A 12,631-nucleotide genomic window follows, 5' to 3' on the forward strand; every position below is an offset into this window, starting at 1 on the left:
AATTGCACTTTCACAAAATACTGCTTTGAGTTTTTCTGTTGAAACATTAGATTTGGTAAGACAGCAGAGGCTACCTCCTAAAGAGGGACTGCAATGGTATAAATCATTTGTTCATGTGAGGGCTAATGAATGCAAAGACAGAAAAAACATTTAGTTGTTCTGTTTGAATAAAGGTGTAATCCACATTCCATGCTTCTCATCCCTCCCTCTGAAAACCAAAAATCCAATAATTAATGCTGATTAAGTTGATAATGAATTGCTTCATCTGGCTTTGGTCAGGAGCACAAAGTAAGTTTTCCCTTCAGCAGGATGAAATGAGAAGGAAAAATTCTTTTCATATATTGCAATTCACAAAATGCATTAAAAATGATGGCCACCTGGGGGCACTCATATTGTGCTGGAGGGAACCTGAATCTTAAATGGACAGACATTCTCTGCATTTTAACCAGCTGAAAATATATCTGACTGTGTTCTGCTTTAATTTTTTCTCAGGATGTGGGCAATGCTGGCAAGACCACATTTGTTGCTCTGAGGTGGTGGTAGACCTTCTTGAACCGCTGCCATCCTTGTGGTGATGATATTCCCAAATTGTGGAGTATACCAAATAAAGAAGAATGCAACACACCTTAAGTTGAGTCACCTGCATTTTTACAGATAATAAGTAGACAATCTAATAGTTATTATAAACTGCAATTCATAAATTATCAAATAACTTCTGTGACATTTTTCAAAAATACAGGACAATTTTACTTTAAAGTTATTTTTAATTCTTAACAGCTTGAATCTATATATCCATATATTTGTGAAATTATTTTTTTAAGATTAATAATTATCAACATTATCCATCTCAGGTTTTGTACAGCTCTGTAATGGGTTGCAGATGAACAGAGATTTTCATGACAAGGATCTCTAAGTACATGTTTGCAAAAGAGCATGTAAATTATGTCAAGCATGCATTTTGTACTGTTGTATTAATAATTCAGCACTTTTTCTGCATTCATACCTCATGATTATCAAAAAGCATTAGGAGATTAATTTGGTGATTACTGAATTCAAATATGCTGCAATGAAATTATTTACACATATATAAACCGGTAAATACTCTACCTTTCAGGAGCAGTAGTGATGATTAGTCTGGGATTACTGGATTTTTTTATGTCAAAGGAATAAAACAGCAACATTTTGAATGATATTTTATTTTTGGTAAACAATTTTGCAATATAAACAAAAGGTAGACTGTTTAATATGTTGATTTTTTTATTGAAAATATTTTAATTGTTATTTTATACTGTATTGGTTTAAACTATTAAAGTCAACAGAGATTAGATAAACCTGGTCCTGTCCTTGAACAGTATTTTATATCTTGCTGATCCAATAGTTTGCAGCTAGATTAATTTATTGAACATTGTATAAGCATATTCCCCAACACAGAGCATAAATCTTTTGACTCCCTTTAATTTCTGTTTTGGACCATTTTTGTCACATGAGAGATATCTGATATCTCTGATATAAGGGAAATCACCAGAAGTAAGATTTAGAAAAATAGTTAAGTTGTAGGTTGAGTTTCTGCATGCTCACTTCAGAAGCAAAACTCTGGTTGTACAATTGGGGAACATGAATCCTTCACTGAAGTAATACTTCTGGATTATTGCCAAATTTTCCTTGGTGTTAAAATTATTGAACTAAAGATGAAGTTCTGTGAGAAACAGTCAGAAGTCAGGGTTTGCATTAGATTTTGCCAGGGCTTTCTGGTGTATAAATCCCTTTATTTAAATGTTTCACTTTACAGTGTGTATTCCTTTTGTATTTCATTCGTAATCAATATTGATTACAAGGTTAACTGGCTCAGAGTCCAAGTAGGGCAACTGCAAAGTAACCTTGGATTTGCTCTGCGATATTGATTTTCAAAACAAAGATTTACTGCATCGCTGTTCTAACAAATTGCTTCTTCTGGCTGTGTTTGCACTGAGTAAATGAACACTAAATTTACTGTATTCACGTCAACGGCATCTTCCTTGCGATGTTTCTTGGGTTACTTATAGAAGGTGTCTTGAAATATTGCAATAATTTTTACTTTGTCTATTGGGACTCAACTAATAAACAACCAAGAGATTCTGCTTTCTAATGGAACTGTGACAATTGTATTTAATTGCTGTTAATATTCAACATAAACAAAGGGAAAAAAAGTAAGCTTTCTAAACAAATCCAGGTAATAAATTACTTTTCAGGAGTCTTTAACCTGAAGCAGGTAAAATATACATAACATGCAATAATATTCCATACATCTTCCCTGAATAAGAATAAGATGTTTACTGTAGCTTCTTCAGTGTACTTCCGTCTTTTCTATATCAGGGGGCAGAAATTGCTTGGAAAAGAACAGTGAGCTCAACAATGCTCACCGTTGTTAGTGGCAAAATTGAGGAACGTGCGCAGTGAAACGCGGAAATCCGAACTTGCTTCTACTGGTTTGCTGGCGATATGACAGCTTCGAATTTAAGGTATATCGCCAGCTGCAATCAGTGAAATCATTGAAAAAGCACCAACTTACTCATCTGCCCAGCTGGAAAGTAACTAATATCGCCTCAAAACAGGTATGCTTAAAAATAGCACAGTAAGTCTTAATGACAGTCAAACAACTAAAAATTAACTTTTAAAAACGTGGAGTCTCATTACTCTTTATGTTAATAGTTTCTGGTCATTAAAATTTTTTAAAAACTTTCCCTTCTGTCTCTTTTATTGAATTCAATTATTTCTTTCCCTCTCTTTTTTTCCACTGTCTATAACTGTTTTTACAACTATTTTAATGTTGGACCTTTCACTTTCTGGTTTTAACATTCCAGATTGCAGAAACAATTTTGCAGCGTGTCAAAAATGCTGCGATCGGATTGGTCAAGGGTAGAGATTGCTCCTCTTGTTTCTCCCAGGGTCCTAGCTTTGCTTGAACTGACGCTGGGCTCTTCTCCGCTTCCTATTAGAGGAATTGCACCCAGTAAAGACCACAGTAAGTTAGTGGGTTAGTACAAATCTATGGAGCGGTGAGAGCACACTTGGTTCGCCGCTCCAAGCAATTTCTGGGCCAAGATCTTGATGCATTTAGGCTTGCAATCAGAGTGCAGGTGCTGCCAGGAAAGCAGACACAAGGGCTATATACTCCTCTTTCCTTAAGTAATTTATTTTAATACCAAGACATATTGAGCTAATTTTTATAATTTTCTTTTCTGGAGAGAACAAACCTTTTGGTGAAAAAAAATGGTAATTAAAGAAAAGCATTCCACCCAGCTCATACAGCATTCATACAGGGGACTTCTCGAACATTACCACCAAGCAACTATTTAATGCAGTGCACCACCACAACAATGCAAATACATTCACCTTACCATTTTCCCTCTGAATGGAAAAAGCATTTGACTTTAGAAGTTTGATTAAAAACCTCTCCTCTCAACTCATTATTCACAATGAGCACCAAAAGCTACAACTCTCCCATATATTCCCTTCAACGAGGGTCCAGACAGAAGTACTCCGTGTCCTTCTAATTTGCTTTAGCTATCGCTGTCTTAATAGAATCCTTAAAGGAGAATCAAAGTGCCCAATGGTTTTCAGGCAGTGGGAGGAGCAAAACACAAAACATTACATGCTGGTGACATACTGTTCTATTTGATCCACCTCACAGCCTCTTCTACTCAGATCTTCCAAGATGTCAAGAAATGTGTCCAGCACTTGGATTACAAATGGAGTTCACCCAGAATAAGTCAGTCCCTCATATGGAATGCCCTCAAACAAATGAAAGGTTTCCCTTTTATATATTCAGAAATTGGTTTCAATAGTTGTAATATTATTACCCAATTTGTCAGTCCTATGCAAAAGAAGATTCACCCCTTTCTCACTTGCTCATACACTGCTAGTGAATTCAAGTCAATAATCATGAACATATTCCTGCATCATTTATTTCCCTGGAAGTTCATGCTCACCCCATATCTCACCAAAGAATCTTTGAGATCTTGATAAGAACATTCAAAATTCTTCTGAGCAGGGAATAGGCCACAGATATTGTTAAGATGCCTTCAAAGACCCAAACAAGAAGGAAGAATCAGCCTCTCAAATTTTGCAAACTACTCTTAGTGTACACAATTCTGTGCATCATCAGCTGGAGTATAATTTCTCCACATGGAGGAAGGAGCCAGCTCTATTACAAGCCAGGAGAGGTTTGACATTTTTGTACTCTTACACTTCATAAAGAACAAGGTGCATATTGTTTATAGTGAACCATCTGCTTAGATAAAATGTTTAATTACAAGTAAATTCCAGTTTAGCTCTTAGCTTCTGTTTAGCCTTTAATTAATGTAATGGTTTGGTAAATTGTTCCAAGAACTAGTGCAGTGTACATGTTTTGAGGTTTCAAAATTCTATATTCATTAATTAATGTTTCACACTTGAATGGATTTGGTGGAACAAACTGACATATTATCATTTTAATATGTTATTAATATGTAGCACACAGTTGGCACAGAATGACAGAACTTTAATACACAGAGAATCATGGATATCTGTAGGCAAATTACAAAGCAATTATTCCACCCAGAAGTTTAAATAAAACACAAGCCATCTGAACCCCAGTTATTGAATTAAATTCACATAACAAGTAACCATGACCATCTCTAGTACATACCAAATAGCACATTTTTTTCTCTATTAAAACACCATACTGTTCTTCAGCAGTACATACTATTAATTGAAAGAGTACAGAACCAGTGGCTTCTTCGACCAGTTGCTTGATGAAGGCAAGATTATCCCAGTATGATTTGCAATCTAGTCTTTTCCTTGCTATGGAAAATCATGAAGCATCTGTTCAACATCTCCTTCCTGACTGATAATGTGCCATATGGGGAATTGTGGGCACAAATATGTAAACATTCTTTCCTTAGCACAGCACATTCCTTCCTATACCACCACATTACATCACCATGGGGTTGATGATAAATTTTCAATTTAAAATAATTTTTGCTACTATTATCTATTTTTTGATGTAGATGTTTTCCAATGTTGTTTGAAAATGAAAGTGAAATATGAGAAAGGGTATTACCAATTTTATGGTGATAGGCCCAAAGATATATTGAACCAAATTACTGCATTTTTCCTACAACTAATTACAAGAAAGTTCCCTATCTGGTATATATTTTATAGAATTTTAACATTACAAGTAATTAATATACAAAGTTATTACATTGAAAGTTGGACACTGCATTCTTTTACTGCTGTGTAAAATCAAACTGTATTCACACTGCTAACTATGTTCATGAAAGTAAGTTTTAAAATGTCTAAACCAAGCTCTCATTGTTTACATCTGATTATTTCTTGAATAATTGTTTGAAAACCACACAGTTGTCTCTCTATTATTTATCCATCTTTAGATGGTGGCTATGAAACTTGTTGCTGTTGTTTTTGGACTATGTTTTGAATTGTGGATTGTTAAATGAGGAAAATAAGCTTTATTTCAAGAAACCTAAGATATCTTGTCTAAAGGTAGTTTAAAATAGATTAGTTGTAATCATAAAAAGCACATCTTTGATTATTCTACTTTGTCCTAGACCAAGTAAGAAGAAACAGAAAAGTACCATGCAGTTTGTTGTTCAATATTGAGTAGATGTTACATTACGTTGCATCAGGATCATTTATATATTTTGGATCAAATAGTAACAATGGAAGGGGAAAATAAAATTGTGGTAAAGGATCTTAACTTGAGTAGAGTTACGAGATTCTATAAATATATTTAAATAAGATTAGATCCAGCCTTAGTAGTTTGGGGCTTCTACCCAACGTACTGCTTTTCATTCCACCACCCACACTTTTGACTCATCTGGCATATAGCATTAGACTCAAATATATTTGTTTAAAAATAATCTAGCATATCTCCCTTGGCATTGTTCATGGGGTTTGTAGCACAGTTGCGATGTTCAGTTGCTAACCTGACCTGTCCCAGTAAGGCCACTGCTCAACTACACACTGTGAGGAATTGGGATAACAAGAAAATATGAATAATTATGGTTGTTTGTAAACTGCAGATCAATCAACGTGCAATTGTAACTGCTTTTAAATTTCTGGCTCCAGAACTAACCGCGCCTCTCGCCAAACTGTTCCAGTACAGCTACAACACTGGCATCTACCGACAATGTGGAAAATTGCCCAGGTATGACCTGTCCACAAAAAGCAGGACAAATCCAATCTGGCCAATTACCGTCCCATCAGTGTACTCTCAATCATCAGCAAAGTGATGGAAGGTGTCGTCGACAGTGCTACCAAGCAGCACTCACTCACCAATTACCTGCTCACCGATGCTCAGTTTGGGTTCCGCCAGGACCATTCGGCTCCAGTCCTCATTACAGCCTTGGTCCAAACATGGACAAAAGAGTTGAATTCCAGAGGTGAGAGTGACTGCCCTTGACATCAATGCAGCATCTGACCAAGTGTGGCACCAAGGAGCACTAGTAAAATTGAAGTCAATGGGAATCAGTGGGAAAACTCCCCAGTGGCTGGAGTCATACCTAGCACAAAGGAAGATGGTAGTGGTTGTTGGAAGCCAATCATCTCAGCCCCAGGACATTGCTGCAGGAGTTCCTCAGGGCAGTGTCCTTGGCCCAACCATCTTCAGCTGCTTCATCAATCTCCTTCCCTCCATCATAAGGTCAGAAATGGGAATGTTCGCTGATGATTGCACAGTGTTCAGTTCCATTCACAACCCCTCAGATAATGAAGCAGTCCATGCCTGCATGCAGCTAGACCTGCTCAACATCCAGGCTTGAGCTGATAAGTAGCAAGTAACATTCGCGCCAGACAAGTGCCAGGCAATGATCATCTCCAATAAGAGAGAGTCTAACCACCTCCCCTTGACATTCAATGGCATTACCATCGCTGAATTCCACACCATCAACATCCTGGAGGTCACCATTGACCAGAAACTTAACTGGACCAGCCATATAAATACTGTGGCTACAAGAGCAGGTCAGAGGCTGGGTATTCTGTGGCAAGTGACTCACCTCCTGACTCCCCAAAACCTCTCCACCATCTACAAGACACAAGTCAGGCGTCCACTTGCCTGGATGAGTGCAGCTCCAACAACACTCAAGAAGCTTGACATCATCCAGGACAAAGCAGCCCGCTTGATTGGTACTCCATCCACCACCCTAAACATTCACTCCCTTCGCCACCGGTGCACCGTGGCTGCAGTGTGTACCATCCACAGGATGCACTGCAGCAACTCGCCAAGGCTTCTTCGACAGCACCTCCCAAACCCACGACCTCTACCACTTAGAAGGACAAAGGCAGCAGGAAAAAGGGAACAACACCACCTGCACGTTCCCCTCCAAGTCACACGCCATCCTGACTTGGAAATATACCACCATTCCATCATCGTCGCTGGGACAAAATCCTGGAACTCCCTCCCTAACAGCACAGTAGGAGAACCTTCACCACACGGAATGCAGCGGTTCAAGAAGGCAGCTCACCACCACCTTCTCAAGGGCAATTAGGGATGGGCAATAAATGCTGGCCTTGCCAATTTTAAAAAATCCATCAAGACATTACAGTTTTCTTTGTGCTTTTTAAAAATTATTTTGCATCTGTAAAAATGTGTTCATAGTAGTATCATAGTATGGTACAGCGCAGGGGGAGGACATTAGGCCCATCATACCTGTGCCAGCTCTATGAAAGAGCTACCCAAATAATCCCACTCCCCTGCTTGTTCCCCATAGCCCTGTAAATTTTTTCCCTTCAAGTATTTATCCAATTCCCTTTGAATTGCGATATCTGGAGTGTGATGGATGTGTACTATCTGCAGGATTTTATTTATATATTAATGAATCTCCCATGATGTGTGTGTCTCTCTCTCCCCCTCTCTTTGTTTCTGTCTATCAGTTTCTGCCTGCGTGTGTCTCTTTGTCTTTTTCTATCTCACAGCTGTCACTAATTAGAATATTTACATTTTCTAACTAAAACAAAGCACAGGTGATAGAATCACAGATATTTACGGCACAGAAGGAGGCCATTCGGCCCATCGTGTCTGTGCCGGCTGAAAAAGAGCTATCCAGCCTAATCCCACTTTTCAGTTCTTGGTCTGTAGCCTTGTAGGTTACAGCACTTCAAGTGTACATCCAAGTACTTTTTAAATGCAATGAGGGTTTCTGCCTCGACTACCCTATCGAGTTTCTCCTCAACTCCCCTCTAATCCTTCTACCAATTACTTTAAATCTATGCCCCCTAGTCACTGACCCCTCTGCTAAGGGAAGTAGGTCCTTCTTATCCACTCTATCTAGGCCCCTCATAATTTTATACACCTCAATTAAATCTCCCCTCATCCTCCTTTGTTCAAAAGAAAACAACCCCAGCCTATCCAATCTTTCTTCATAGCTAAAATTCTCCAGTCGTGGCACCATCCTTGTAAATCTTCCTTGTACCCTCTCTAGTGCAATCGCATCCTTCCTGTAACGTGGAGATCGGAACTGTATGCAGTACTCTAGCTGTGGCCTAACTAGTGTTTTATAGAGTTCTATCATAACTTCCCTGCTCTTATATTCTGTGCTTTGGCTAATAAAAGAAAGTATCCCGTATGCCTTCTTAACCCCTTATCTACGTGTCCTGCTACCTTCAGGGATCTGTGGACATGCACTCCAAGGTCCCTCACTTCCTCTACACTTCTCAGTATCCTACCATTTACTGTGTATTCCATTGCCTTGTTTGCCCTCCCCAAATGCATTACCTCACACTTTTCCGAACTGAATTCCATTTGCCACTTTTCTGTCCATCTAACCAGTCCATTGATATCATCCTGCAGTCTACAGCTTTCCTCCTCACTATTAACCACACGGCCAATTTTTGTATCATCCGCAAACTTCCTAATCATGCCCCCTACATTTAAGTCTAAATCATTGATATATACCACAAAAAGCAAGGAACCTAGTACTGAGCCCTGCGGGGCCCCATTGGAAACAGCCTTCCAGTCACAAAAACACCTGACCATTACCCTTTGTTTCCTGCCACTGAGCCAATTTTGGATCCAGCTTGCCACTTTCCCTTGGATCCCATGGGCTTTTACTTTTCTGACCAGTCTGCCATATGGGGCCTTGTAAAAAGCCTTGCTAAAATCCATGTAGGCTACATTAAACGCGCTACTCTTAGCGACCCTCCTTGTTACCTCCTCAAAGATTCAATCACGTTAGTCAGATACGACCTTCCCTTAACGAATCCATGCTGACCGTCCTTGATTAATCCATGCCTTTCTAAATTACAATTAATACTGTCCCTCAGAATTGTTTCCAATAATTTGCCCACCACCAAGGTTAGGCTGACTGGCCTGCAATTACTCGGTCCATCCCTTTCTCCCTTTTTAAGCAACGGTACAATGTTAGGAGTCCTCCAATCCTCCGGCACCATGCCATTAGCTAAAGAGGATTGGAAAATGATGGTCAGGGCCTCCGCTATTTCCTCCCTTGCTTCTCTAAACAGCCTGGGATACATTTCATCCGGGCCTGGCAATTTATCTACTTTCACAGATGCTAAACCCCTTAATATTTCCTCTCCCACTATGTTTACCCCATCCAATATTTCACACTCCTCCTCCTTAACTACAATGACTGCATCGTCCCCCTCTTTTGTGAAGACAGACGCAAAATATTCATTAAGGACAATACCCACATCTTCTGCCTCCACACACAGATTACCTTTTTGGTCTCTAATAGGCCCTACTCCTTCCTTAGTTATCCTCTTGCTCTTTATGTATTTATAAAACATCTTTGGGTTTTCCTTGATTTTACTTGCCAATATTTTTTCATGCCCTCTCTTTGCTTTCCTAATTTCCATTTTAATATGATGATAATCAGAGCCTTTCTGTTTGCCTGAGAAGCTTTCAAAATTCAATTAATATGTTTTAAAATTTTTTTTACAAACTCAAATTAAGGCGAAGAAAGACACTCTGAATCCCTCATCTTTATCTCAGTTTAAAATGCTTTCTGAAGCTTATAGTACGTTTATAATTTAAACACAATCCTGGCCAACATTTCCCTCATACAACATCACCAATAACAGATTATTTGATGATTTATTTCTTGCGACCTTGCTGTGTGTAAATTGACTGCTATGTTTCCCTACATTACAGCAGTGACTACACTTCAAAAAGGAGTTCATTGGCTGTGAAGCATTTTGGGTCTTCTCAAGGACATGAACGATGCTATATAAATGCAAAGTTCTTTCTTCCTGAAAAGCCACAACAGGAGTGTAATCAGTACTGTCTGTTATTTTTTAAAATGGATTTTTTTCTCTTATGCATATTTTTATTTGTTGTCAGGATGTGGGTAATATTGACAAAACACATTTGTTGCCCGTTCCTAGTTGCCCTAGTGGGCCTTCTCCTTGAACTGTTGCAGTCCCTGTGATGATAATACTCCCCCAATGGTGTTAGGTAGAGAATTTCAGGATATTGACCCACCGATGAAAGTGGAACAACAATATATGTCCAAGTCAGCATGGTTTGTGACTCCGAGGGGAACTTGGAGGTGATGACACTCCCATAACATTGCTGCTCTACAAGTAGACAGCCTCTCAGTTTAAAAAAAACACATGGAAACCCATCAACATTAAGGCATTAAGTACCAAAAATTATATTTACATACTTTATATGAAGTAATTTGTTTGTAATATTTTTGAATTTTATACAATTTTTTTTTAAAATTGGCATATAATCAATTGTTATAATTTTTCATTGCTATCATTCCAGAGACAGAAATAATGTATAATTTTCAGTGAGACTGATATTCCCAAAATCTCTGCTTTATTATCTGCTTACGTATTAGCAGAACTAGTTCTCTTACTTCTTACTCTGAAACGAATGAGTCTGCAGGCAAAATTAAATTGTCCTCAAGGGGGCATTTAAAGTCCACATGAACACCTTAGATTTAAGTGTTAATGCCAGCAATGCTCAAAGTTACTGAACATAGGCAGCCATATAAAGACCATGCAAACCAACATTTTCACAAAATGTGAGTAGTCGTGATATGCATATTATGGTAAATAATGGGGAATCTGAAGATTAAATAATGAAAAATTAAATTCCTTAAATATTGAAGTTGGGAGAAATGCTTAAATCATCTATAGAGCTGTAAAACCAACCGGTCAATCATTGAATGCTGTGTCATTAAATAACACAAAACTACAATGATGGCAGTGGAGATGAATGCATCTCCATTTTGGATTATACACACTGCCTGCCTCAGTGACACCAAATTAGTTTGAATAATTAAAAATCAGAATAACTGATCAATTACCCAACTGATAAAGTATTTAAGAAATCAGCTTTAAAAATTTAAGTGCCTATAAGATGCACTGGACTTCGAATTTCCCAATAAACAATTAATCTATTTTTCAATCAATTTGCAGTAATTATGTTATAGCTGCTATTGTTCCAGTGTGAAGGTCATCAGTGCTCAATAACATGGAATACTCTGACAGTAGCTGATGATGGCTGCTGGCACAAAAATAGACCTAAACTGAATAAAGCTCTCATATAAATTTGAAGTTATGTGTTCTGAAAGAAAAGAAAAAAGCACTAGAAAGTGATTTCAAAACAGTAATGTGACCTTGGGGGTTTAGATAACTGGTATAAAACACTCAAGCTTTTCTCTCATGATTTATGACATAATCTGTACATCTTGATTAGATTACTGCCTTCTAATCATTCTCTTGACAAATATTCTTTAAATAGGTTTTGAATGTCACAAATGTAATCAGCTCAATACAACCTGAAATGTAAAAGATTTTGATTTTAAAAATGTCAAATTATGCTCCACGTAATGGGATCTTTCTATAATAAGTTAGAATGATTGATCCTTTGTTGAACAGTATATTTAGATGGCATTATAAAGATCATATTTAGAGCACATTTGTAAAATATACACAGGTAAATTAAAATAATAAATGTAACTCATGTTTAGGAACATCAGCAATAATTGCTTAAAGGATAGGTCCCAAAACACATTTATTTCCCCTCCTGAATTTAAATATTTTAAAATGGGAGTGAAATTCCTCTTTTAATGAAAAACAGGGGAATGACTGTTTCACTCTGTAATTAATGACCCACTCACAAAATTGAGACAATACTTGCCTTTGAAAATATGGTTTTGTAGGTGAGTTGTTAATTAGAGAAAAACAGACATTCTTTTATTTTAAAAGGTTTTTCTCCCTACTTATTTTGTCTCCTGTGCTATATGCCATTCCTTACCAAAGAGGATTGAAAGGCAATCTATTCCCAGATCTCTACCAACCTCATTCCTGAGTGGGCAGGTAGGTGTTATGAGGTGTATAAGAGCATCCCAGGCTGGGTTACCTGCCAACTTTCTCTCCATCACTGTGAGAAAGCAGCTGGCCTTCATTTACTATTTTCCTTCACAGCATGATTCAAATAGGGAACTCACCATAAGGCAAACCATAGGTATGAACCATTGACCTCTTACTTCATAGCACAGTTACATTATCCTATCTTGCAAACTATTTTAAATTAAAGCATTAACAGAAGTTTTCTGTTTCTTTGCTGGCAGCAAAGACTTTGTCCAAACCTCTTAATAGGACTTTATTTGCTCTATTTTCTATC

The sequence above is a fragment of the Heptranchias perlo genome, chromosome 10, assembly GCF_035084215.1.
Source record: "Heptranchias perlo isolate sHepPer1 chromosome 10, sHepPer1.hap1, whole genome shotgun sequence".
NCBI classification, from domain to species: Eukaryota; Metazoa; Chordata; class Chondrichthyes; order Hexanchiformes; family Hexanchidae; genus Heptranchias; species Heptranchias perlo.